Raw genomic sequence first — 13,484 nt, 5'->3', positions numbered from 1 at the left:
AGATGCTCCTCTATAGACTGAACGCAATCTTCCCTCGGCTTAGGGATGTTGTCATTGACTCTTTTACTCCACCACCCATAATATTCTGAAGTTGCCATCGCTCCTATGGTAAATATTTTCATTCGGTGAACCTGTTTCCAAGCGTTAGATATTTCTCGAGTTTTTCTCTTGTAGTTTTCATCCTTATAAGAAAACTCACATTGAGCCAACCCTTGTGTTGCTGGTATGAACTGTCTCGATCTATATTGTCTTAATACGAGTAAAGGGGCATAACCGACAGCTCCCCAAATTCCGAGTAAAGGGACCCAGTCGAAATCACCACATCGATACAGGATCTCGTCGGGTACCATCCAAGGAGCTTTCCATTCAACGTCATCCTCCTGAAGATTTTGGAGAATCGTCATCCACCTCTCTTCCGTGATGTCGTCTCGTCTTGGTGTAGCAACTTGTTCCTTCAACGGGGAATAACCTTCTGAGAAGACTCGATAAGAGACATTCTCCATCTTCCAAAAGTGACTATGGAACCACACCAATAGTAGCTGTGCGCATCCGATGAACCTTCCCTCCCCTGCTCTTCGACATGCGCTTAGAGATCTGAAGGTTTCTGCTAAGATTGCCGGGATGGGCGTGACTCCTTTACTAAGCCGATCGAACAAATCAGAGACGGCCTCATCTACGTGCCCTAAAGCTCTAGGGAAAATTACCAAACCATAGATACCTAGAGCGAAGACATCCACTCTTTTCTTCACATCGGGGTGTGCTAATACTAAATCTCGCAAGCTTTTCCAAGGAACGCATTTACTGTCTCCCTTCTGTTGGATCCGGGCAGCGACCCACTGTTCGCTCATCCCTGTAATGCTCATCAATTTTTTTAATAATGTTGGGACACTAGCAGCTCTAGAATAGGCTTTGTCAATTTGAATCTTTGGACACCGAAGCAAGGTCGTATATTCTTCCACGGTGGGCACCAAGTCCACTTTTCCAAAAGTGAAACAACTGTAAGCAGGATTCCAAAACTGGGCTAGGGCTCGGAATAAATGCTTGTCCACTTTGACACCAAGTAGGTGAGGCAAGTCCCCGTAATCACAGTAAAACATCTGCTTGGTCCCGTCGTCCCATTGATCCCATATTTCCTTCATTTCTCGCAGATCATTTTGGACTACGCTGATACGGGTGAAGTCCCATAACTCTGATACGTACCCTTCTGCAAGACTATCGCCCTTCTCTCTCCACATCGTCTCAGCCCATAATCGTATAGCTGCATTGTCTTCTACTTTATCAAGAAACCTCTTTTCCATGATAAGCTTTCTATCTATACTGAACGTGAATCGACACCTCTTTTGAAATGAAAATGCCATGCAATCACAAACAAAGCAAATTAGATCTAGGATTTAAAATAAACGATAATAAATAAAGCATCTATTCGGTAAGCACTAGGGTCTAGAATAGCTCTATCTCGGTGGGTTCTTATGGCTCGCTATGTGTGGTTTGGTTCTAAAGTGAGGGTACCTGAACCAGCAGATTCCTCGATCCTCACCCATTATAGGCTCATATGGACCGAGTTCAGTTCAGGGGAATACATTTCCCTATGGCCATGCGGAGATGAAATCTCACGAAGACATAGGTACGGATGTATCCCGGAAGCGATTCACTATCCCATGCGGAGGTGAAAACCTCACGAAGGCGTAGTTTCTCACTCCCACTTAAAAGGTGTGACCAACGGTCATGCAATGGAATGTGCGGAAGTATAAAATAAAATACAGAACACGATAAAAATGTAACTCAAAACAAAAGATGAGAGGATCGTAAATTTAAATCGAATTTTTAACTTTCGACAAAAGACAAGAAATAATCAACACGTGGCTTGACTCTCTTATTTCCCCAGTGGAGTCGCCAAGCTGTTGACACTATTTTTTGACGGAAAACGGGGTCAATTTGGATTTTGAAAATAAAACGAAAAATGGGAGTCGCCACCAATCTTTTTTCATGAGGTGTGATCGGGTCACCTCGTAAAATGGTTGTTTTTAATAAACGGTTTAGATTTTATTAAAACGACGATTTTGGTCTACGGAAATCAGAAAAAAATGGGTTCGGGAGTCGGTTACGCACGAGGAAGGATTAGCACCCTCGATACGCCCAAAATTGGTACCTAGTTGATTAATCAGTGTCTTAGTGCCGAAAATTGAAAATTTGAAGAATTTAAAAAAATACGATCCTTAAAAGAAACTCTGATAAGGTGAATTGAAATATAAGACTTTCTTGTTCCGAAGGAATATCACATCCAGCACGTTAGGACACGATACTCTATACCATCGAAACCAAGATCACCTTATAGTTTATTGAAGCCATACTTTGAAGCTTTAAGAGGATATTTGGCTATTTGGTCGAACAAGAAATCGAAACCCAGCACGTTAGGGCACATTTTCTCGATTTTCCAAACGCGAAATATCGCCTTATTTAAAAGTTTAAAAAGGATATTTGGCTATTTGGTCGAACGAGAAATCGAAACCCAGCACGTTAGGGCACGTTTTCTCGATTTTCCAAACGCGAAATATTGCCTTATTTAGAAAAATTTTCCTTTTGATGTTTGGTGTTAATGCTTGACGAAACAATAACGAATACGACAAGGTAAGCAAAGTGAAGTGAGTAACAACAATGCAATAGGCAAAATGAAATGACAAGGCGATTACATACACGAAGCATACAAATAAATAAATAGAACTAACGTTTAAAAAAAAGCGCAAGTGTACATGAATAAATAAACAAGCACCCAATAACAATGATGACAATAAATACAATTATGTAAAAATGTATATGCATGTATAATTTAAAACCATAAAATAAGAAATATATATATAAATTACAGGATATGAAAACATAGATAAATATATACGCATATATGAAATCGATAAATATTTAAAAAATGTAAATGTATATTTATATACTTACAAATCGTGATAATATAAGATATATGTATGTGAATTATAAAATATATGAAATATACAAAAAAACATTTTTAAGAGTATAAGATATATAAGTATGTATATGATGTAAAATATGCATAAACATATGTAAGTATATAAGAATTATGAAATGTGAAAAAAAAATATATTTAAGTAGGTATAAGTACGTATATCTACATATATATGTAAAAATAGAATATTAAAAAGAAGGGTATATATATATGCGTAATATATATAAATACATATATAATGTAATATTAAAATATTCACATAATATATATAATAATAATGTTGAAAACATCTATTAATAATAAATATATACTTATGCGTATTAAAGATATATTCATAAATACGAAAACATAGGTAAATATATATGTAAGATGGTGTAGAAATATGTGCATGGGAATGTATAAGAACTATATCTAAATACTATATGTAAAATATATTAAAATAGAGACATAATATAGGTAGATAAATATACATATAAAATAAATATGTGTAATGTAATTTTAGGATATACGCGTAAATATAAATTTAAAGAATGCATAGGTGATGTACAAATATACTAACAAAATAATGATATTAAACCCTTAATAATACTACACAACATATACAGGTTAGTATTAAGTAGAATAACAACAATAAAATACTAAAAACATAAGGATAGTAACGTTAATAGAATATATTAGTATAAATAATATTGAAATTAAAATAAAATAATGATGAGAAGTAAAAAAGGATGAAAATCGAAAAAAAAAAAAGAGTTAGGGGGAATTTTAAAAAGAAATATATAAAAGAGAAGGACCAATTGGAACACGCTAAAACACAGGAAGGATTAAAAGTGCAAATATCCTGTCCTTTCGAAACGCAGCGTTTAGTGGGGATCGAAATAAAAATGCGCTGGAATTTATGCCAATTTAAAAGGAATGAAAATCTAATCGCAAAAGTTTAGAAAAGCGGAAGGGTCATTCGCGCAATTAGACCCTTCCGCAAAAACACGCGGATCCTCCTCGTGGGTCAGGTCGGGTCGGTCCGACCCAGGGCAAAACGGCGCCGTTTTATCATTAAACAGGGGGGGACCAAAACGGTGCGTTTTGGTTCCCTATAAAAGCTAAAATTTTTTGAAAAAAATTCATTTGAGGCCAGGTGAGGGGAAAAAAAAGGAAAGAAAAAGGGAGAGGGAGGGCACGGAGCGATTTCCGGCAAAGGGGGGGTACCGGACGGCCACCGGAGGCTCGCCGGCGCCGGCGCCGGCCACCGCACGCGGTGGCCGGAAAGGTAAAAATTTTTTTATTTTTTTGCTAACTCCCTTTTTTTAGATTTATGCTATGTAAAAATATGTAATAGAGAGTTTTTGAACAATAAAAACCTTAGATCTGACTGCCTTTTCTGTTTTTTCTCTTTCTCGCCTGAATCTGCTTTTTTCTTGTATTCTTAAGTAGTATTACAGTTGAAAAATGAAAAGAAAAAAAAATCCCCCTTGTGTCGTTCTTGATCTTGGCTTTTTAAAGCCGATTCATTTCTCTTGTTTTTGTTTCTGTTTTGTTTATTTTTTTGCCCCATTCCTCGCATGCTTCCTTTTGCTGTTGTTTCTGTTCTTGTTGCAGGTGGTGGCCGACAGTGGTGGGGTGTCAGACGGTATGGGCGTGGTGGCCAAGGCGCTTGGGCGGTGGCAGCTGCAAAGCATGAGGCTAGGTTTTTTTGTTTGGCTGAAACTAGTATAGTTTTGGGCCATTCGGGCCTCATTTGGATTGGGTCTGTTTTTTTGGGTTAATTTTGTTGTAATGGTCTGTTAACTCTTTATTGGTCTTGGTCTATTTGGGTTTTATGGTCTGGGCCCGGGCAAAATTTTGGGTCTTACACACATTGTACTACACCGCACCCAAAATGTCTATCCAAATACTCCTTTACTAAAAGTAGGTTTGAATCCACTATTTATTTATTTATTTTTGGAACCTAATGAAAGGAGAGTAGTTTCAAAGAATAATTAGTTCAAATCATGAGCTAATAGCCAACACTTATTGAACATTTAATCACTAGCCGTCAGTTACAGACACTTATTTCAAAATATGACAGGTACGTAATGTAATTACATAGGGCTAGCTACCAACCCAGTTTAAATACATTATAGTTCCAGAAAATGAAAGGAAACTGTATAGAGAAATCCCTAACAAAAGCTTATCAAAATATGTTACATATTTCCACCTGATTGCGTAATTCTTATACATGCCCTCCCATCTCCATGTCTTTCAACTACTTCAATTATTGATATTAGACTTGAAAGTATCAAGAAGAGTGAATTGGTATTTTTAATAAATTCTGCAAACGTTTCCAAATAATAGGGAAATAAATTTTTTTTTTGGACAATTCGATTTATAGTAGTTCAGCCCAAATGTCTACCTTCACTATCTTGATATACCTCAACCAAGGATTTCTCAATTGGCTATACTTGAATTGATACCTTTTAGGAGCAAGGTATAACCTTTGCAATCCCTATTTTTTTCACAAGGTTGAGATAGAACATTCGTCTTGAGGAATTATGCTAGTTGATTTAGGGAAGTTAAAATCTTTTGTGAAAGTGAATTAACTCTACTCACAAAATTAACTGTTCAAATCATGATTTTGTTAGCATTTAGTTACTTGAAGAAATATTGGATGATAAACTATACATGAACTACATGCTTGCAGAATTGATTTGAGGCCATAATTTTTGCTTTTACATAACAACTTGGATGAATTAAATTCTACGTTATACGACATGTTTTTAGCATTGCTCGAGGCGAGTAATAATTTAAGTTTGGGGGTGTAAACTCTAAAATATAACCCTCTAGCTTTTACAAGGTTAAACTATAACTTTCTATAATTCACCTAAGGTTTTATACCTCGAAAACCTCAAGTAGTCTTAAGAGGCACAAATAGTGAGAGATATGTGGTTTTAATATTAAACTCTCTCAAATAATAGAAATAAAAATGATAAAAAAAACCTGACAATAAACACCTAAAAAGTATATAAAAAAAATAAAGAGTCGAATGCTTTTCCCTTTATTTCCATGTTTCGCTGTTGATATCGTTATAAGGGTTAATCAATATTTGTGGGGATGGGAGCATTAGGCAATCAAAACATACGGGATATATATCTATAATTTCTGCTAAGCAATACTATTCCATTTATGGGTGAGGTCAGATGTCGTACGAATGAAGTAAGAGACATATAGACAGATGTGAACCCTTATACAAATAAAACCCTTATACCCATTTAAAGTCTTTATTTATTGAATTTTCTTACAAACAATTTGGTTGTGATCTGCCTGTCAAGTAATGTAGGCCTACAGATGAATACTTTGAGCCTCAAAAACCTGTCGTTATCAAGGAATAGTAAGCATTTGAAGATCAGCACAAACTATGATATGTCTCCTTCAAGCAGGATAATATTCTTAAAATGAGTTAATAGTATTTGACATTGTTGATGTTAATGGCTTACCATTCTCAATAATTTTTCACTTCCTTTTTTCTTCTTATAAAATTAATATATTTTTTATTTGTTGGACTTAGTTGGTGGAATCCCTGCGGGGTGAATGTAGCCAATTAGATCAAGCAAGCTACAGAGAAGCCATAGATTGGTCATTGGTTTCATCAGTCCCTGAAAATTGGCAATTTTGATGTCTAAGTTAGGGTTTTAAATAACTCAACGAGGGATGCTTTACACTTGAAGCTGTTGTTTTTTTTTTTTATCAAAATCATTATCCGTTTGTATGATTTATGATTCATTTTTCCTTCCAAATGGCACTATAATTCTTGCCGCGCCACTACCGTTATTATCCAAAGAATTGGTCGTCCACTCCCATAGTTTCAATCCAAGATCTTGATCAAAAGCCACAGACGAAAATCTTGAATTACTTATTGGTTTCACATAAAATTTATTGATAAAATTAGTTTGTGTTCTTTTCGACCTGGGTAAACTATCTAGTTAATCGTCCAATTTTTAAGATATTTTTATTTTGATTACCTAAAACAATCCTTATAATCACTAGTATTAGAGAAGTTTATCATTTTAGCCAACATCATCACCATCATGTGCTCACTTCATCATCAAGGGGGACTAAAATGATAAAATTTTCTAACAGTATGTAGTGACGAAATTGCAATAATATTTTTCATAATTGACCGAAATGAAAATACTTTAAAAAGATATAAATAAACAAACTATTAAAAAAGAAGAAAGAACATATATTTATAGTTAATTCACACTTTTTTAAGAAGTGTTATTATTTGGTACATAAACATGCAACCCAATGGCAAATTGTATCTAAATTTGCTTTGTATTAGAGACAAACAAAGTTTGTTTGTTCTCTACGTCACAAAGTTCTCTTACTTCCTAATCTTCATTTTTACAACAAACTTGCTACACGTAGCTCACCCTTTTTCTTGGTTTGGCTCTGTGGAAAGTCAAATTTCAAAGGAAAAAATATATATATTTGGAAGGCTTATATGAACCCAGTCTTAATGTATTAGTTCAACGTGATTCCATTGATTCATAAATATATATATATATACTTTTTCAAAATATGACATCTAATACATATCATAAATCAGAATTTTCTTTTACGAAGACGTATTAATTATATTGGGAAAAAATAGAATTCACCTAACCCGTTTGCACCAGGGCCTGATCGGATAAAAACAAACAAACAGAAAGTCCCAGTTGTGTTTCCTCGGGGAGGAAGACAAATAGAAAAGCTAGATATGTCTTGTTAGAGAAAACATAATTAAGTATTAACATATACTTCACTCACCTAACCCCGGTTCCCAACTAACACCAACTTCATCATTTATCTCTAATTCTGCGTTCAAGTATCACCAAATATCAATTAGCCACGCCTCCCTTACCCTTACTCCAATATTAGTCAAAGGGTCCATATTTCACCCATAAAATAAATTTAAAACAAAAGCAATGGGATAATTGGGAAAAGATGGTACGATACAATAATACCATGTCATTTATATCTATTTTTCAATAATTGAATGTTATACCAATATTTTTATTCTGAATTTCAGGATTTTCATCTTGAAAAAAATCAAATTCAAATTATTCCTTACCAATTATTTAATGTTATTTCAATATCTTTTTCCATATTATCGACATGTCATTTCAATAATTCTTTTAGTTTGGACCCTAAACCCTAAACTTGGATCATGAACCTTCGACACTCTATGTTCAGGAGCCAGGATTTAGAGTTCAAGGTCTAGGGTTCAAGTTAAAAAAAAAATTAAAAAATAATGTGTCAATGACATGAAAAAAAATACTGAAATGACATTAAATAATTGATAAAAATAAAAAATGGCATAACGTCTATGTTTCATACAATCATTTTCCTGTATTAAAACTTATATTATCAGCATAAGATCCAAATTTCCATAATTAATATACTTGAAAATTAATTATATTATGTTTTATTGCGTTTTCCAAGCTGTCGAGCCATGATAATTAAGGAGTTTATTTATAAGAAAAAATATATACTGTATATAGCTGTCCAAAAATCTGTTAATGATCTATTGATGTACACTACGCTGTTTCTATATATAAGAAAAAATAGCATATTTGACTTGATGACCTGTTAGGCTATGAATCGGTAAGCAATCAGTCTATGGATTTAATATTAATATTAAAGAAAATGTTTGACTTTGTCTCATTTATTACTATTATTCCATTATCTGTATTGACAAGTTTGATGATATTTGTATCTGCTAGTGGTGGTTGAGAGGATTCCTGAATATTATCTCTCAAACTTTACCCCTGATAAATTTATATTTTAAATTAAAGTAATTTGATTCTTTTACTATTCAACTAATAATTTATTATTTTAATTACAATATTGAGGTTACTTTTTTTTCTTCAAAATATTCATTTCAACTTATTAATAATTCATTATTTTTTCAAGTGTGATAAAGTTAAGCAATAACATCTTCATCGAAGACAACATCATATTTGTTGAAAATTTCATTGATTCCTTGTAAAATATACCTCTCAATTATATTTCAATCTATATTAATAATAGAACCCTTGAGTATTTCTTTAATTTATCTTTACATGAGAAAACGAATACTTGAACGAGGGATCTTTGAGTTATGTATTATAATTTTTAAATTATTTATGATAATTTTATAGTGAGTAATTTTTAAGAATGGGTTAAATTAAGTAGTCAAGAGTATGATGCCATTTAAATAAGATATTAAACTCGAATTTTATGAATGAAGAATTAAATAATTATTGTAGATATCTAGCTTTTACTCATTGGAATGTTTCATTTTTTTTTTGTGAATTACAATAATAAAATAAAGGTCGAACAATAAACGCGACTTGAACCTAAATCAACTTTTTAAATGACTCAACTTAAAACCTTACTTCATTGGAAATTCTTAATGCGATTAAATTGAAGATCATAATTAATTAAAAAATGAATGTGGTTAGGGAACATGTTCGAAGACAATAACTTCTCTTAGGACGTGGGGAGCCTACTTTTATTAGGGTAGTTGCCTGTTTTTCTTTTAAAGTATAGAAATTCTAAAAGTTTCGACTCTTACAACATTAACATATTTTTGTAATAATCTTATTTTCTACTACTAAATCTTAATTAATTAGTTTTTGTGATATAATAATTGTTCCAGGGTCACTTAGGACGTGGGGAACCTGCTATTATTAGGGTAGTTGCCTTAAGATTCTAATATTTTTTGAGGCAATTCTATTTTTTATAATTATAGAAATTCTAAAAGTTTTGACTTTTATAATATTAATATATATATTTGTGTTAGTAAATATGTTAATTAATTGTTCCAGGTCACTTATCTAAAATTACAAAAAAGTGGGTATCCCAGTTACTTAACACATCATCACTTTTTAATATTAAAAATTAAATAAAACCCACCATTAATCACTCAATTAAACTCTACTGCTATGTAGTCCCTCCTCCCTTCAATTAATTTCTTCTTCATTTCATAATTTTGCTGCTAAATTGTAATAATCTTTACATCCAAGTATCACAAATTTCCTTCTTTTCCATCTATATTAGGGTGATTTGACAAAAATTACAATTTCAAGAGCTAACCGAGAAGAAAAAAAAAATGAATGGCAAAAATGATTTTTTTTTTTAAGATGGAGTGTCAAAAAAATCGTTATACATTTTGTAAGTGATTAATTCAAAATCATTCAAGGTCAACCATATTATTATTTTAAAACTTTTAAAGAGTGTATTGTTTTTATTTAATATTTAGCAAATTTATATATACATTTTTAGTATATTTAATGTTTCTTTATTAAATTTTAAAAAAAATATATTTTTAATATTTGCGTTATAATCTTCATATAATATAATAATTAATTTTAACATATTTTTATAAACTTAAAATGCACTTTATTTTTTTGTTCATCATTTAATATTTTTATTTAAACCCATAAATATAGAAACTTGAAAAACAATACTTTTAATACAATATAAATATAACAAGAAAAAGAATACAATTATATTACATAAACATATAAAAATATAAAAATCTATATAATACAATTAATTAATATTTAAAATTTTTAATAGCATCTTAAAAATATAATTATAATACTAAAAAAGAACACAAATAGGAGATGGTTACTCCAATAGTGTAGTCTAATTCAATTCCCAACCTCACTACTTGCTTAATGATTATATACTTAAGTTAGTACAACAGTTACAGAAGGGAAATATATGATATATTAGGTTGGTCGGGTCTATAAATGCATTATGATAAATTTATGATGTGAGTAAAAAATTATTTATTAAAAATTTAAGTAAAATAAGTAAGACTAATCAAATTTCACTATTTTTGAGATTTTATTGATTTAAAAAAAGTTGAAATAATTTTTTTTATAATAATATAATTTATTTTGTAAAAGTAAAATTTTAAATTATTTTTTAATTGAATAGAAGTAGCGTAATCTTAAAAAATTATTATATTTTTATAGAACATTTGTGAACCCTTAATTCTATTATTTGCGGGGTCTAAAATCTCCATTAACCTGAATGAAATATTATTTCCATAAAAGTATAGATCGAAGGAAAACTAAGGGTTTTTTACTAAAATAATCCAAAAGAAATAAAAATATACCAAAATATACCCCGAAAAAATTTATTTATCAAAATATACCAAAAAAAATATTTACCAAAATATACCAAAAAAAAAAAGAGGGCTGAAGGTGGTGCTAATGAGAATGGCGGCATAGGACTAAAATGTAACTGTCTGCAGTTTCAAGGACCTGATATGCAAAATTACCATTTTGAATTTTGAAAGTGAATTGGTTGAGGGCTTGTTTATTAAATAAAAAAGTGAGTTGAAGGAGAATAAAAAGAAAATAATAAATAAGGAGGGCTTAGAAGAGAATTAGCCAAGTTTCAGCTCTGGCGCTGACACACTCAGCAATTTAGGGTCTGTTTGATTGCCAGTAAAATATTTTCTGTAAAATGATTTTTGGAAAATATTTTACTTTTCTGTAAAATGATTTACTGGAAAATATTTTCTGGTGTTTGATTGAATCTGTGTAAAATATTTTCTGCTGCTTGACAGATTTTTTGAAAATATTTTTCGAAAAATTTGTTTTTACATATATTAATATATATTAATAAATTTTTATATTTTAAATTATTTTTACATATATTGCAATGATTTATTTATAATAATACTCAATTATTAAGCTACAATATTAATCGTTATAAATTGAAAAAAACTAATATCAAATAAATTATTTGTAATTGTGTTAAAAAAACAAGTATTGAATAATTAAAAAAAGTTACTGGAAAATCGATAAACAGAAGCAGTTTTCTACCGGAAATGAAGGAAGGAATGAATGAGGCGATAGAGAGGAGAGCACGAAAAATGTTTTACGGAAATTGAAAGGGTAAGACATTTTCCCTAAAATATAACCCATTTTCCCTTGTTTTGGAGTTCATTTTCCAAATGGAAAATATTTTCCGCCAATCAAACGCTGGAAAAGTTAGAAATGATTTTCCGGAAAATCAATTCCATCAATCAAACAGACCCTTACTTTCAAAATTCAAAATGATAAATTTACATGTCAAGTCCTTGAAACTGCAGACAGTTACATTTTAGTCATATGCCGCCATTCTCATTGGCAACACCTTCAGCCCTTCTTCTTTTTTGGTATATTTTGATAAATAGTTTTTTTAGGGTATATTTTGGTATATTTTTATTTCTTTTGGATTATTTTAGTAAAAAACCCGAAAACTAACTACAACATAGCTCTAAATTTGTTCATAAAATTGTTTGGCTTCTAGGTCTGAATTTGGACATTTTCATTGCTTTCGACTTTTCAAATTCAGACATTGAATTCTCCAGTTTTTATGTTTAATAAGCCAATCATTTTCCTTACTTTAATTAGTAGTCATTGTTTTCAACGCTAAAAGAAATTTGAGTTTCCAGTTTCTGACCTTATTTAGCAAAGCAAAGGGGAGTTGAAAAATTCACGTGGACATCAATTGAGTTTGACATTTGACGACAAATCTTTCTTTCAAAATTTCTAAAATTCATTGTTATTTGTACACATGGTGAGAAATAAATTTATTTGATATATGTATTAAAATAATTAATTTAAAGTTAAAATGATAAATAAATTATTTTTATAAAATTATGAAATTATGTAAATTTATTTTAATTGTAAGCGAATTCTTTCCATCCCATATATAGATATTAATGTTGGCACTATCTTTTTTTATCTACTTTTTTAATTATATATCCACAATATTTGCTATGGGTGAGTGACAATGGTACAATTTGGGTTAATTTAGGGAACAAAGAGTTGTGAATATTAAAAGTAATTGAAACAAAATCCATTATTTGGGAATGATCTGATTTATTGATTTTTATAAAATATTTTTATACACCTTTTTAGTTTTTTTTTTACTAATTTATATAAAAAATAACTTTAAATTAGAATAGAAAACTATAAGTTAAATAAAAATTAAACTTTTTTTGATTTGAATAATAGAAGTTTTTATTTTTTGAACCAGAAATTAAATCAAGCACTGCGATACGAAATAATTTTCCAGTTTCCCCATTTTTTTCTCAACCTTTACTTGGAGAAAAAAAGATTTATTCGTTTCTTTGTAATTGAAGAAATTAGAAGCTTGCTTTCCTAAAAAATGTAAATTACAAATTTGAACACTCAACTTTCATCGGTTTTTATTTTGGGCATTGAAAAAAAATGCATTTTAGGCACTTCCATTGCAAAATGTTTTCATTTTAGTCAATAAACTTTCATAAATTTTCATATTGGTCACTCATTTGCTTTTGTAAAATTAACTCTCTCTTTTTTTTCAGAGATGAAAACTCAATTCTTTATAAAAACTCAAGTTTTTCCTTTTTTTTTTTACTGGAAAAAAAACTAAAGTTAATTCTAGAAGAGGAAAGAGAGAAATTGAAAAGATAAAATAATTTTTTTGTGTGTAAAAACACAAGTTTTCCCTAAAAAATCTCGGT

The sequence above is a fragment of the Gossypium hirsutum genome, chromosome D11 (assembly GCF_007990345.1).
Source record: "Gossypium hirsutum isolate 1008001.06 chromosome D11, Gossypium_hirsutum_v2.1, whole genome shotgun sequence".
In the NCBI taxonomy this organism is placed as follows: Eukaryota; Viridiplantae; Streptophyta; class Magnoliopsida; order Malvales; family Malvaceae; genus Gossypium; species Gossypium hirsutum.
This window is presented reverse-complemented; position numbering follows the sequence as displayed.